The following is a 14886-nucleotide window of genomic DNA, read 5'->3' as shown; positions in this document are numbered from 1 at the left end:
GGAAGTAAGAAGAGTTTTTCTTCTTCCTGTTAGTCTCTGCGGTAGTCACAGAGCATGAGAGCTCCCTCTTCTGGTCTCCCAACTCTATTTAATTGAGGTTTCTGTTTGTTAGTTTGTTTTTTTTTTTTTTACAGGTATCAATGTTATCTTAGAGATTTTCTTCTTTTTTTAGTTCCCAGAAAAAAATTTAAGAGCACTGGGAAATGATCCATTCTTTAATGATGTAGTAGAATTTCCTAGGAATTGCTGGTCCTGGTGCTTTCTTATTGTCTGGTTGTTTGTAAGATGTTACTTCTTTAAAAACTCTATCTTTTTAAATGGGAATTTGTTTGTATAGCAATCATATTGTCTTCTAGAGACATTTTAGGTAACTTTTATTTTTAGAAAATTATGTATTTACTAGGATTTCAGATTTATTTGAAAAATTTTGAGAAAGGTAGTCTCTGTGCTTCTTCTAACTTCCCTTGTATTTGCAGTTATTGTCCCCCTTTTATAATTTTTATTTTCTTATTTTATGTATTTGTGTTTTCTTGATTAAGTACATTATTTTTTCCTTCAAGGAACAGCTCTTAGATGTAATGTACTCTACTCTTTTTTTTTGTTTGTTTTTAGTTAAGTAATTTCTGCTTTTATTTTGATTAATTTCTACTTTCCAACTTCCATAGGTTTATTTTTTATCCCTGTTATATTCAGTTATTTTTATTAACTCCTTGAGTTGGATGTTACTTCGTTCATTTTTAGCCTTTTGGTTTATTATTCTACATATGTGAGATTATGAATTTTTCTCTGAACAGTGCTTTAATTGCACACCATAGGTTCTGGTATGTAGTTATTTCTAAATTTATTTTTGGCACCGAATTGAATTAGTTATTGTCTTGATTCATGGCACACTCTCATTGGTCAATGCATAGCCCTCTTTTGTTTACTTATTTGTCAGCCTGTTAGCTTTTTTAATGACCCACCATCCAACATAGTCTTGACAATAGCCTGTACTTACCTATATGGTTCTTCCCATCCCCCTTCTTCTGCCTCCTCCTCCCCCTGACTCAATCAGTGATAAGTATCATTCTGAATTCTTTGTTTTTCATTCCTTTGCTTTTCTTTTATATAAACTATATATATAGTTTTATAACATCTATCTATCCCATATCTATTCTTAAAATATGTTTTATTGTAGATTCATTTTTTAATTATATTCTGAATATCCTGTAATTTTGATATTGATTTCCTCTTTGACCCAAAAGTTGTTTCAAAAAGAGATTTGTTTTCTCTTTATTTTTCAGATTTTAGAGTATTTTGTTTGTTTGATATCTTGATTTATTATTAAGTTCTAGTTTTATAGAATCATGAACAGATAATGTTTTCTGCATAATTTTTACATTTTAGAATTTATTGAAGTTTTTCTTTGGCTTAAAATATGGTCAATTGTGAATGCCACATAACTCATACAGAAACAGCATGCTATCTAGTATAGTGTTGATAGATATCAATCAGATCTACCTCATTAATTATGTTATTTAGGTCTTCCATACCATATTTTCTTGTTTCCACTTGATCTGTCATGGACTGAGGGGACAGAACTAAAATTTCCTGCTACTGATGTATTTTTTTTACCCTACCTTCCATGGTTTTTGCTTTATAATTGTTGATTCTCTGCTAGTTGGTATTCTAACTTTTTGAAAATCATACTGTTAAAACACTACAAAGTATCATTCCTTGACTTCCTTAAGCTTTTCTTTTCTTGATACTATGATTATGGCCCATTGCATTTGCCAGTTACTTTGCCCACCCTTTTATTCTCAGCTGTTCTGATTCCTTTTTTTAGGTAGGTTTCTGTATAGCCTAAAGTTGAATTGCTTTGTGATCCAATTTGAATGTCTTTTCCTCATCTTTGACTTCTGTTACATGTTGAATCATGTTCCCCAAAGTGTGTATGTTGAGGTCTTAACCCCCAGTACCTCAGAATGTGATCTTATTTGGAAACTGGGTCACTGCAAATATAATTAGTTAAGATGAGATCATACTGGAATATGGGCCCCTAATCCAATATGAGTGGTGTCATTATGAAATGGGAAAATCTGGACACAGATACACGGGGATGCCACATGAAGTTTGGAGTTATCCTGCCACAAGCCAAGGAACTACCAAAAACTTAGAGGAAGGCCTGGAATAGATGCTTCCCTAGAGCCTTGAGAAGGAGCATGGCCCTGCCAACACTTATCTCAGAGCTCTAGCCTCCAGAATTATGAGACAATAAATTTCTGCTGCTTGAGCCACTCAAGTTTGTGGTACTTTGCAAATTAATACAATTTCTTTGTAAATATCAGTTGATTCTCATTATCAGCAACCCTTTATATTAATTTAAAATTTTTTCTTATGCCTTAATAGGTACAAATTCATGGCAAATTGCTGAAGACTTATGGACCAGATATTGCAAGTGTTAAAAGGGTCTATAGGTTACCCCTAAAATGTCCTAAATCCCTGCAGCCTAAGCAGAACTCAGCGTAGCTGACACCTATCCTACTACTAGCATCCCACAAAAATCTCAAGTAAGCTAGCTAAAAGCCATCCAACTACACATAACACCTCTTTTCTTTTCAGGATCATGAGACTTACTGTGAATCAAAGAACTGAAACCAGTAAGAGTCTCTCCAGCAAAAGAAGAATAAGCCTAGATTCCCTGTTACCTGATCCAGACATACCTAACTGCGACTTGCCTGGCCATTTGTGAAAATGAAGAAGCTTCTGCTTCCTCCAGTGAGGGTAACTCTTTTGCAAAACTGTAAAAGGCTATTAAGAAAATGAAGGTCCCTAAGGGTCCTACCTGAGACAAGATCTAGATTGTTCTCATCTTGAGCATTAATTTGTAGTTTAACTGTCCATGCTCTTAACTGTCAACCAATGGGTTTTGGGTTTTGATTTTTACTTTGATTACCAATGTTTGCTGCAATTTATGAAGCAGAGCTAGAGGGCAGATGCAGTAGACTGCGTGGGCTCTCTAGTTAAGGGTGGCTTGGTGCTGCACCCCAGAGATGCCCTGGATGCTGGCCTCTGAGAGATGGCACAGGGATCTAAGGTGGCCTATATATCCTTTCCTTCCTTCACTCCTTCCCTTCATGCTTCTGCTTCTTCCCTCTCCAGCCCAGTTGCCATGGAGAAGAATACGCTTTTCATATGCTTATTTGCCAGATATATAATTTGAAGACTATGAACAATGGCAATACTTTCAATCCAAAAATATGGACACCTAGTCTGACACTAAGTATTAGGAATGTGGGTAGTTCTTAAACTCTGGCAGGAATGGCCAGCGTTGAAAGACAGGCAATGAGTGAACCGAAGCTCAGAATTTCTCTATGTAAACATACGTAGCACACATCTTACCTAAATATGCCTTCCAAGGGGGGAAAACAAAAACATTACCATACTAGTTATAAACTTTACCACTGGAAGGGATAAAATATAACTCAAAGGAAAAATAAGCAAAAAAAATTTTTACTTGATCCTATATAAGCACTTATGTTAAACTTTATTTTTAAAATAAACTTTGTTTTTTATTAAAGCAATTTTAGGTTCACAACAAAATTGACTGGAAAGGACAGAGATTTCCTGTATACAACCTTTCCTCACACATGTGCAATCTCCCCCAGTATCAACATCCTGCACCCCAGGGGTACAGTTATTGAATCTACACTAACACAGTTCACCTAAAGTCGATAGTTAACATTAGAGTCTGTTCTTGATGTTGTACATTCTGTGGGCTTTGACAAGTGTAATAGACAAAATAGTTTCTCTGCCCTAAAAATCCTCTTGGTTTGCCTATGCATCCCTCTCTCCCCTAACCCCTGGCAACCACTTACCTTTTTACTGTCTCCATAATTTTTCTTTTTCCAGAATGTCATGTGGTTGGAGTCACACAGTGTGTAGCCTTTTCAAATTTTTTCTTTCATTTAGAAATATTCATTTAAGATTCCTCTCTATCTTTACATGGCATAATAGCTCATTTGTTTTAGAGTTGAGTAATATTCCATTATCTAGGTTATCAGTTTACTTATCTCTTCACCTAATGAAAACCATCTTGGTTGCTATTACGAATAGAGCTGCTATAAACATCTGTGTTTTGTGTGGACATAAGTTTTCAGTTCCTTTGGGTAAATACCAAGGAGCACAATTTCTGGACCCTATGGTAAGAGTATGTTTAGTTTTGGAAAAAATAGCCAAACAGCCTTCTAAAATGGCTATAATTTTGCATTCCCACCAGCAATGTATGAGAGTTTCTTTTGCTCCACATCCTCACCAGCAGTTTGATGCTGTCAGTGTTCCAGATTTTGGCCAGTCTAGTAGGTATATTGTTGTATCTTATTGTTACTTTAATTTGCAATCCCCTGATGACTTGTATGGAGCGTCTTTTCATATGCTTATTTGCCATCTGTGTATCTTCCTCAGTGAGGTGTCTTTGAGGTCTTTGGCCTATTTTTTAATGGAGTTGTTTGTTTTCTTATTGTTGAGTGTTGAGAGTTCTATGTTTATTTTGGGTGACAGTCCTTTTTCAGATGTTCTCCAAATATTTTCTCCCAGTCTATGCCTTGTCTTCACATTCTCTCCATGTTGTCTTTCTCAGAGCGGAAGTTTTTAATTTTAATGAGGTTCGGCTTTTCAAATATTTATTTCATGGGTCCAAGACCAAAGACATAACATATGAAGGATTGTTATGACTTCTTGGAGAATTGACCCCTACCTATATCATTAAGTAAAACCCCTCTTCATCACTGGAAACTTTTTTCTCAGTAGTCTATTGTATCTGAAATTAATATAACTACTTCTGCTTCCTCTTGATGACTGTGAGCATGTACTGTCTTTCTCTCTTTTTACCTGTAACCTATATACGTCTTTATATTTAAAGTAGGCTCCCTAGACAACAGTATAGTTGGGTCTCACTTTATATGCACTCTGAAAATCTGTCTTTTAGTATGTTTAGACTGTTGACATTTACAGTGATTTATGTAGTTGGATTAATGTCTAACATATTTATTATTTTCTATTTGCTGCCTTTTTTCTTTGTTCCTATTATATCTTCCACTGTTTTTTTGCCTTTTGTGGTTTTAATTAAGCATTTTTTATGACTTCATTTTAATCTCTTTTCTTGGTATATCAATTATATTTATTTTTAAAAATTTTTTCCTGGTTGCCCTTGAATTTTTGATATGCATTTACAGCTAAACCAAGTATGCTTTCAAATAACAGTGTAATATTTCATGGGTAGTACAAATATTTTATAATAATTCATTTCATTTATATATGCATACATAAGTATATGTATATATACATAAGTATTCATAATCAAATAACTGTATCTATTTATTATTTTGACCAAACTGTTAACATTACATCAATTAAGAATAAGAAAAATAAAAGTTTTTATTTTACCTTCATTTTTCATTCTCTAATACTCTTTCTTTGTGTAGGCCCAAGTTCTGACTTGTATCATTTTCCTTCTCCCTGAAGAACTTCTTTTAACATTTCTTACAAGACAGATCTACTGGCAACAAATTCCTTTGATTTTTATTTCTTTGATAAAGCCTTTATTTCTCCTTCACTTTTGAAAGACAGTTTCAGAGTGGTGAGAAATAACTCACAGAATTCTGGTCTGTGAGTTATTTCTCTCAACACTTGAAATATTTCACTCCACTCTCTTCTTGATTACACTGTTTGTGAGAAATCAGATGTAATTCTTATTTTTGCTTCTATAGAGGTAATGTGTGTTTTTTCCCTCTGGCTTCTTTATCTTTATTTTTCTGCAGTTTGAATATGGTGTAGTGTTTTGTTATTTAATTTGCTTGGTGTTCTCTTAGCTTCCTGGGTCTGTCGTTTGGTGTCTGTCTTTCATCTGGGGAAATTCTTAGTCATTATTACTTCAAGTATTTCTTCTGTCCTTCGTCTCTTTCTTCTCCTTCTGGCATTCCCGTTAAGTGTGTGGTACACCTTCTGTAGTTAGCCCCCTATTTTTGGATACTCCATCCTTTGTTTTTGCAGCCTTTTTTCCTCTTTGCTTTTCAGTTTTGGAAGTTTCTATTGATGTACGCTCAAGCACAGAAGCTCTTTCCTTAGTCATGTCCAGTCTACTGATGAGACCATCAAAGGCAGTTTTTCATTCCTTTTATAGCATTTTCAATCTCTGGCATTGCTTTTTGATTCTTTCTTAGAATGTCCATCTCTGATTAGATTACCCAGCTGTTCTTGCATGTTGTCTACTTTATCCATTAGAGCCCTTAGCATATTAATCATAATTGTTTTAAATTCATGGTCTGACCATTCCAACATCCCTGCCAGTATCTGAGTCTGGTTCTGACACTTGCTCTGTCTCTTCAAATTGTGTTTTTTGCCTTTTAGTATGTCTTGTAATTTTTTGTTGAAAAATAGATACGATGTACTGGGTAAAAGAAACTGCAATAAGTAGGCCTTTAATAATGTAGTGGTTAGGTGTGAGAGGGAGGGAAGTGTTCTGTAGTCTTACAATTAGCTCTCAGTCTTCTGGTGAACCTGTGCCCCCAGAAATTCACTAGTGCTGCTTTTTTCCTCCCTTTGGTGGAACAGGATGGGTAGAGGGGGCTGGGCTTTTGTATTTCCCTTCCTTCATGTGGGAGTCTGGAGGGGTATATTTTCTTTCCTCCATGTATGTTAGGCTCTGATAATACCAGTAGGTTAGGCCCTGGCCAAAAAAAAAGGTTTCTCCTGAGGGCAGGCTTTAATAAAAAGAACAGAATGTGTGGATGTATTTCAAAATATGTCCCCCTGCCTAAAGCACAAAGAGATTATTCTCTGGTCCTTACTGTGAGCACCTGGTACAGCTTCTGGAGTTAAAAGTCACAAAAGACAAAAGTGTGAGGGTTACTTTCCTCCATGCCCACCCCCCACCATGACTGGCATCCCCCTGGAGTTTTTATCTCTCAGGCTCGTGCACCCTGAGCTTCCAGCATTCATCTGGTACAGCTCAGGTTTTCCTGCTCTGGTAATGGTTCCCTCAGAAGTTGCTGCTCCTGGGTTCCTATCCAGTAAGCTGTGATTCTCCATATCAGTTTGTCTGTGTCTCCAATTTGGGGGCAGCAGTTTGCTCTGTGATCTTACTTCTCTGATTGATCTAAGAAGAGTTGTTGATTTCTCAGTTTGTTTAGCTTTTCACTTGTTGTTCGGACCGAGCAATGGCTTCTGAGCGTCTTACATGCTGGACAGGAAACCAGAAGTCCTTGTGTCAGCCTTTTTACATCAGTATAGTGGTAATAATCAGTTCATCCTGGCAAAACACCTTTTAGACAAATCAGCATGACTTGGAGGTGATGGTTAAAACCCAGCTGGCACAGAGATGTTTAGCAGGTTACCAAGGCCACACAGCAGGCTAGAAGCTGAGCAGGGATTAGAGATCTGGAGAGCCTGACTCCCAGCCCTGTGTGCAGACTCCACCACATGTAAACAAACTAGCTAAGAGCCAAACCAGATAAATGTGCCTGAAGTAAGTCACTTGTGGCTGCCAAACTTTGTCTGTTTGCACCATCAGTAAGCTGAGGATCCAAAAGTCAGGGCCTTTTGCGCACATATCACAAGAACCCATCTCTGAGGGGCTATGCTCCAAGGAGCAGGGGACTGACCACCTTTGGGATCAACACAGTGATTATACATTGCATTTGTATGGTTCTCCTCAGCTTTTGAAACACCTTTTTAAGTGATTTATCTCCTGTGTTCCTCCCAACCATACTAGAAGACTGTGAAATATATTATTATTTTTTTTTTTAAAGTTGGTGAGCCAAGAAGGCTAACAATCCAGTGCTGGGAGCTGAAACTGCCCTAATGAGTATGAAGAAATGAGCAGAAGGCCTGGTCTCCAGGTGAACACAGGAGGTGATCCCTGAGGTCAGATCTGAGGAGGACAGACAGCGTTGCCCTGGCGGGGACAAGGAGGAGAAACAGGTGGGTGAGGGAACCGTGCACCTATTGATTATCAGTATTAGCGTCGCCATTTGGAAACTTCCTGGGAGACACGGAGTATTAGGGGTATAATGTGCTTGGCCATGACTGGGGCATTGAAAAGTCCTCCCGAACCTGAATGATCTATCTTCCCGTTTCTTCCTGTCTCAGTCTTCTGCCTCTTTCACTATTACAATTAACCTCCACACGGGGCCCCTGTCCTCACCCTCCCAGTCATCTCTGGCCTCCCGCCCTCAGTCTCTTCCAGTTCTCTTAAGTTCATCAGCGGCTAGGATGCTACCTCTTGGGTCTCTCTGCTCACTTACCCCCAAGTCCTTGCCCTGAGCTAGTACCACACACCTAACTAACCTTCACTGCAGTGGTCATCCAACAACATACCTCAGGAGTTACAGAAGTGTTATAGAAATTAAGCTAGGGCTATGGACAACAGTGGTAAAAAATAGAAATAGAATTATGTCATTGTGTTAGTATACAAGTTACTGTCCCCTCCTTCCTGGGCACATGGCTAGACTACATTTCCCAGTCTTCCTTGCAGTTAAATAGAGACATGTAACTAAATTCTTTCCAATGCCATGGGTGGAAGTGTTGTATACCCTTTACAGGCCTGGCCTGTAAAAATTCTTCTCTGCTCTTCCACGCTCTTCCTGTGGGCTGGATGATGTAGCACTAAGGGCTGGCAGAGTCACAAGGTCTAAGAAGCCTGGGTTCCTTAACCACCTTATGGAAAAGAGCTGTGCTCCAGCCAGAAGCACCCGCCTTGAACAGTTATATGAGATACAAACTTCTATTGTGTTCGAGCCTTTATACATTCGGGGTGTATTTGTAGCAGTAGTTCAGCCTACTTTAACTAATAAATCCATCAAATGAATGAAAGCAGGGAGGACCATCATCACTCAGCTCTTACCTGACTCCAGAGAAGCCCATAATTGAAAAGGAAAAAATATCTGCCTAATAACAAGGGGGAAAAGCCATAGGTAAACATGAATTATGTTTGTATAAAATAGGATGGGGATACTTTGGGTGATGAAGGTTCTTGTAGCAAAGAACTTTTGGGGTTTTTAATAGCTAAACAGTCTCAGTGTGAGCTACTGTTACCCAGTGGATGAGAAAAGAATTCCTTGAAGACAGGTTCTTTGTTAATGGATGAGCCGGCCACATACCAGGTAAATAATAAATACTTAACTGCAGTCAAATCAAGATCAAGGGAGGGAAGAGCCTCAACACCAGCACATTTCTAGAACTGGAACATAGCCAGTCTTGAGGGCCAAACGTTAAAAGAGATATTGACAAAGTCAAACATTCAGATACATTTCAAGGGTAGTAATCACACGTAGTAAAGTCTAAAACCGTGTCAGATGAGAAGCATCAAGGGAATGTAAATGTCTAACCTAGAGGAGTGTATTTGCCTGTGTGTGGGGGGTGGGGGGGTGGGGAGGGAAGTAGAGGAGTGGTGAGAACCACAACTGCCTTTCAGTAATTTGAAGGGTTGTCATGGAGAAGAGGAACTCTATTCCACATCCCTTAAAATGTAAAACTGGGACTGAACTTCTGTTTTATATAAAAAGAGCTTTCCAACAAGTACAGCTGTTGGACAATGGAACAGGCTGCCTTGGAAAGAACTAAACTTCCCCTCAGAGGAAGTATTTCATCCAAAGCTGGCTGCTGCCAATTGAGGTTGTTGTAGAAGGTTATCCAGCACTGGATGGTAGACGAGAAAATGGAAGTCCCTTCCGAAGCTTTCGGGACCCTATGAGAGATAGTCCTTATTGAAGCTTGCATTAATAAGACATTCAGGAGATGCTCTGTTTGGGGATCACCTGTAGCTTCCAGTAGTCTCTGTGCCAACTCTGTCTTTCCCACGAGGGTGACTCTTTGGCTGGTTGCAAGAGGAAGGGACAAGGAGGTCTGGGAGAAAGGAAGCCAAATGCTAAGTCATAGAATCCATAATCTTGGTGTTTTATTCAAAGTCTAGTTTTGGGAAACGGAGAGCAACAGATAGAGAGAGACAAAGTCTTTAGCCCCTCAATATGTCCACTACCAAATTACACCACTTTAGTGGAGCATTTAGTCCAGAATACCTCCTGGAGAGATGAAACCAATTATCACCCACATCTTACTGGTCTGAAGAGATCAGTACCCGGGGAGTAGGAGGAAAGGCTAACTTCCCCTTGTAGGTTTCTTATGGTGATCAGCACAGTTAGAGACAAAGGATGAAAGCCCAAAGAGGTTAGTATGAGGGCTGGGGGTGTCCAGGGTGTTGGGGAACTGCGGGGGTGGGAGGAGTTTTGCCTGCTCTGCAGTTTAGCCTGGGGCTTTGATGTATCTCTGAGAACTTTCTCTGGGCTGATAACACTGTTTAACAACAGCCAAGTTGGAATGTCAGGACTTGTTTATAAACTGCAAACACCTTACTACAGCTCAGCTCAGTCTTCCCCATCTCAGTCCATCAGCCTGGTCTTTTTGGGTTCAAGCCTGGATCTGCTCATTCCTCCCTCTGGGATAAAGAAGGGAGAAGGAAAAGAAGGATGCTGTCTGTGCTAAATATCTTTCCTATGAGGGAAGAGCACCTCGGTGATCCATTCTTGTAAGAGTCCCCCAGCCCCACAATTCTCTCTTCCATGTCCAGTATGATTACTTGACATCTTCTCTGTTGGGAGTATTACAGAACCCATTCACACTGGCTGGCTCTTAAACACTCAGAAACCTAGCGCAGAATACTAGATGGTACAGAAACCTCAGAAGGAGGACAAAATAGGCACTACAAGCTGTTGGAAGGGAAATTATGGCAAACTGCATAGGCAAGGAAAACTTCACAGAGGAACAGGAAATGAACTTGAGTCTTGAAGAATGAGCAGGACTCAGTTATGCAAAGAGAAGTGCGGGAATTTCAGGTTGGAGAGACTGCACAAGGAGAAGAGAATGTAAGAATATGTTAGGAGCCAGTGTGTGGAAGGGTCAGACCGGGAGGATCTATGGCGGGAACTCAGTGTTTGGTGCAACACTTCTCACAACCTTCAGCTTCCCCGCACCATTCCACCTCCATCCGTGATTGTTTGGGAGTCTCTAGATAGGAGTGAGCATTCTATGGTTCAGGCTGGTAGATCAGGGAATGTTTAGGAAAAGGTTTATCTGCAAATAATCTGGCAAAACCTCCATGAAATTTTCAAATCAAATGAAGAAATGTTGACTGGCTAGAGGTGTGGTTAAATACACTTAGAGCTGATTCAATCACTGAGCCAAATTATACTCGTCTCTTATACCCAAATCTGCCACTGCTCATGTTTTCCTTATCACTATCATTGGCCGTTCACCCAGTGGAAATGGTAGTGGATCCTTAAAAAAGTCACCTCACACCCAGATCAGTGTACCCCTGGAGTTTCCCACAATCTGAGTTGTCACAGTGGAGGTACTTAATCGCTTTAAAGGCAGTCAGCTTTCTCTAGGACCTAAATGTAGGCCATGAAAAACCATGTCCCACATAGTATGTGGGACCCGTATGTTTTCCAGTTCTAGAGTAGTGAGGACCTCTTATTCAAATTGACATCTGGGTATGCTAGACTGCCTGAAGTAGTGTTTCCATTTAGACCAACGCTCGTGGTAAGAGTAAGTTCAAAGGCCAATGTCCCATATGTTATCACCATTGAAAAATATGAATTATGTTTTCCTACTAACACTCACTGACTAGCACAATCACAGAGATTCACTTACATCTAGCATTCTGTGCAAAACACATATAAATGACAAAACAAAAGGAGAAAGTTTAGAAAAGAGAGGACTGGTCATAGGATGGAAGGGATGGCAGGCGATGTCTCTGACAGCTCATCAAGACACAAATAGAGATGGCTCATTGTTTCTTAAAAAGGCAGTGGGTCTACTGAGAAATAAGTAAAAATTTAAAAGAATATATAAAGAATGACCTGGAAAAGATGGAACATAATGGATGAAAAAGTACCAAACCAACAGAGACCAGCACACAGAATTATAAAATGTCAAAGCATCTCGTCGAGCATTACTTTAAAAGGTTGAGAATCACTTTCCGGATGAGTCTTGAAGAAGGAGGACCCAACCAGCAGCAGTCTGACGTGGAAGTCAAACTAGGGAGACTTAAGTCCTTTCAAAAATGCCTTCTCCGCTCAGCATCAAGTGACTTCTGGTTGAATTAATGGGATAGACATTTTCCAAATCACAGGAGCGTATGAACTCTGGCCGACCAAGGACACCGTTTCTGGAAGACAGATGCATCCACAGGCAAGATGAGGCAGCCACAGAGCTGTAATCTGCCAGTGTGGGGAGGTTGCCTGCGACAGAACTTAGCTGACAATTTGATCAGGAATTTCTTCCCAAAGGGGACAACATCCCTGCCTTTTATTTGGAAGTCTGCCCTATTTTCCCCGTGAAATTCTTAAATAAGTAGTAATGATTCTTTCCTAAAGGAAAACTGCCATTCTTGCTAGCATGGGCTTTGAACTGACTGTCTCTCGAATCCTTCTGGCACAGAAGATCTGTTGCTGAGTTAGTGAAGAGGACCAACAAGTGAATGAGTTGGATGAACACAAGAGAAGACCCCCTTGAGATGGTGAGGCTTCTCTTTTTCAGTCAGATGCTGACAATGCACAGGATGGTACCATGTAGGATGGCACCGTAGGAGGACAAGGCAGCCACTCATTTCAAACTGAGGGACAGAAGCTGAGTGTACACGCAGCTGAGGGAGTGTGCCCTGGCCCCTCTTATACTCTGCCTGGGTTCAAAGGTCTTTGGAGCTTCCTCAATTTATTACATACCTGTGGACTTGCTGGATAATCAGGAGAGAGCAGTCTATGAACTAACCGTAAGTCCAGGTACTCTCAACATTTCCACACTCACCAACCCCAGTGGACAATGATGTCTAGAGGCAGCACTTTCAGGTGGGAGAAAAAAGTCTAATTAAAATGACTTTTGAAAAATCCCTTCAATTTCCTGTTATACCATCTTTCAACAAGCTGTTACACCATCTTTATACCATCTTTCATTGTTACACCATCCTTCAACTGGCGCAGCATAATTTTGTGGGTGTTTTCCTTCAGTTGAGTAGGATATAAAGTGGCTGACTTTCATTTAGAGGATCATGTTTTATAAAATGAGTTATTTCTTTAAACACAATCAGATCCTATTATGAGATACACCTGGGAACTGAGACCAAAATGGACCAAAGGAAGAATAGATTCACATCTCTTGTTTCAGCTCATCTAACACTCCTCATTGAGTTGACAGATGGGAAAAACATCCTCACTGGTTGAACAGCTCTCTCTCCTTTCTTCCTTTTTTTCCTTTTCTGAACATTACTGTTGGACTCATGTCAATTAAAAACACATGGTACTCGATTCCATGGTTCATGGATGTATCCTCTCCAAAGAATCTAAGTAAGAGCCAGAAATAAAAGGTAGGGTCCAACACTTGAGGAGCTAGTTTCAGGACAGATTGGCCCCTGGAAAGTGCCTTATTGTTGACTGACTGCTGTCTTTCTAAATGTGTGCCCCAGATTCCAGCCCTTAGCTATGAGAGCTTCTCCCAATAATGATACCTCCTCCTGTCTTTAAGTGTTCTTTACACAATACTTGGATGACACTTGTGGTCCAGAAGACCTTGATTAAGAAGAAAACACAGATTTATGCGAAAAAGACCTGGGAAATCTCAAACAGACACATCTTTATTGCATCCCTCTGGATCTGTGGGAGAGAGAACAGGGCCCAGAAGGATCAGCTTTGGATTTGCTCCAACTCGAGGCTTTCAGTCACTCCTTCTCTTCCAGCCCACACTCAGGCCAACATCTGAATCTTTCAGTCTCTCTCCCTCCTTCATCGTCCCCTGCTGATTCACCTTTTCCATTCCCTTGTCTCATTTTCCCATTCTTTCTGATGGGCCTGCTCTCTCACACTCATATCTCCTCACAGATCATCTTTCTGCTGGAGCCTGTACTGATGGCCTCTTTCCAAGAGCAGCAGGTTTGAATCAGCTCCAGTTTAAAATGAAGGCAGGGGGTGGGGGTGGAGCGAGGCCAGAAAGGGATATCAGCTCTCTCATGTCCAGTGTTCTGAGTGCACAGCCCTCCCCCAGGCCTCCCGCCTTTCTCTCTCTCTCCCTCTCTCTCTCTCTCCCCGCGCCGGCCTCCCGCCTCTCTGCCCAGACATCCCTCTTCACACCTAGGTGTATACCAGAGCAGTCCTAATAATCCCTTGCAGGCAAAACCAGAGACCCCACCCCCACCCCAGCCCCACCCCGTCAGGCAGCTGGTTTCCATTAGATGTTCCAAGCCCTATAAATATTCTCTTTTCTCACTTATCTCTTATTATTTTTCCTTTCCCTTTCTCATATTCCCCTCCCTGCCTCTGGATTCCCTCCTGGGAGGAGGCCTAAATCAAGAAGAGACGGCATGCCAAACTTTGCATTAAGCATCTTGTCATGCCCCAGGCCTCTGGCGGAGCAGAACCCAGAAATAATGGCGTCTTGATTGTCCAGTTCTCTGCTCCACACACCAAACGCTGAACTCCTCCCAGGACGGCAGAAGGGCTGAGCTCAACCTGAGCTGGAGGACGCTGCCAGGTCACCCCGCCCTGCTGGCTGAGCCTTTGGAGTCCTCTGTCTTGTGCTTTGCACTGAGTTCCATATGGTGTCTTGGGCACAGAGGGGGACATTCTGGGGTTCAGATCCCAGCTCTTTGTACACAGGCAATGTGACCTCAGGCAAGTTACATAACCTCCCTCATTTGTAAAATTGCACTGATAACACCTATGTCAAAGGACAGCTAGGGGGATGAAAATGAGGTAACAAATGGGACTGCATGTAGCTCAAGCCTGCACTTAGACACTTGCCACTTCCTATAGGATTTCCTGTGGGAAACCCACCCTCCTCTCCTACCTCCTCCTCCACCTT

At 40.7% G+C, this 14886-nt stretch overlaps 1 protein-coding gene across 1 annotated transcript in view; it reads left to right on the top strand.

Annotated features, from left to right (window-relative positions):
• Nucleotides 1-2616: 2616 nt before the first annotated feature.
• BOC (BOC cell adhesion associated, oncogene regulated) overlaps nucleotides 2617-14886 on the top strand; it is a 133347-nt gene continuing 121077 nt past the window's right edge. Inside the window, exons 1-2 of the mRNA XM_064495277.1 lie at nucleotides 2617-2763; nucleotides 7788-7959. The gene's annotated coding sequence lies outside the window, so the exon portion shown is untranslated. The remainder of the gene's footprint in view (nucleotides 2764-7787; nucleotides 7960-14886) is intronic.

The sequence above is a fragment of the Camelus dromedarius genome, chromosome 2, assembly GCF_036321535.1.
Source record: "Camelus dromedarius isolate mCamDro1 chromosome 2, mCamDro1.pat, whole genome shotgun sequence".
NCBI lineage: Eukaryota > Metazoa > Chordata > Mammalia > Artiodactyla > Camelidae > Camelus > Camelus dromedarius.
This window is presented reverse-complemented; position numbering and strand designations above follow the sequence as displayed.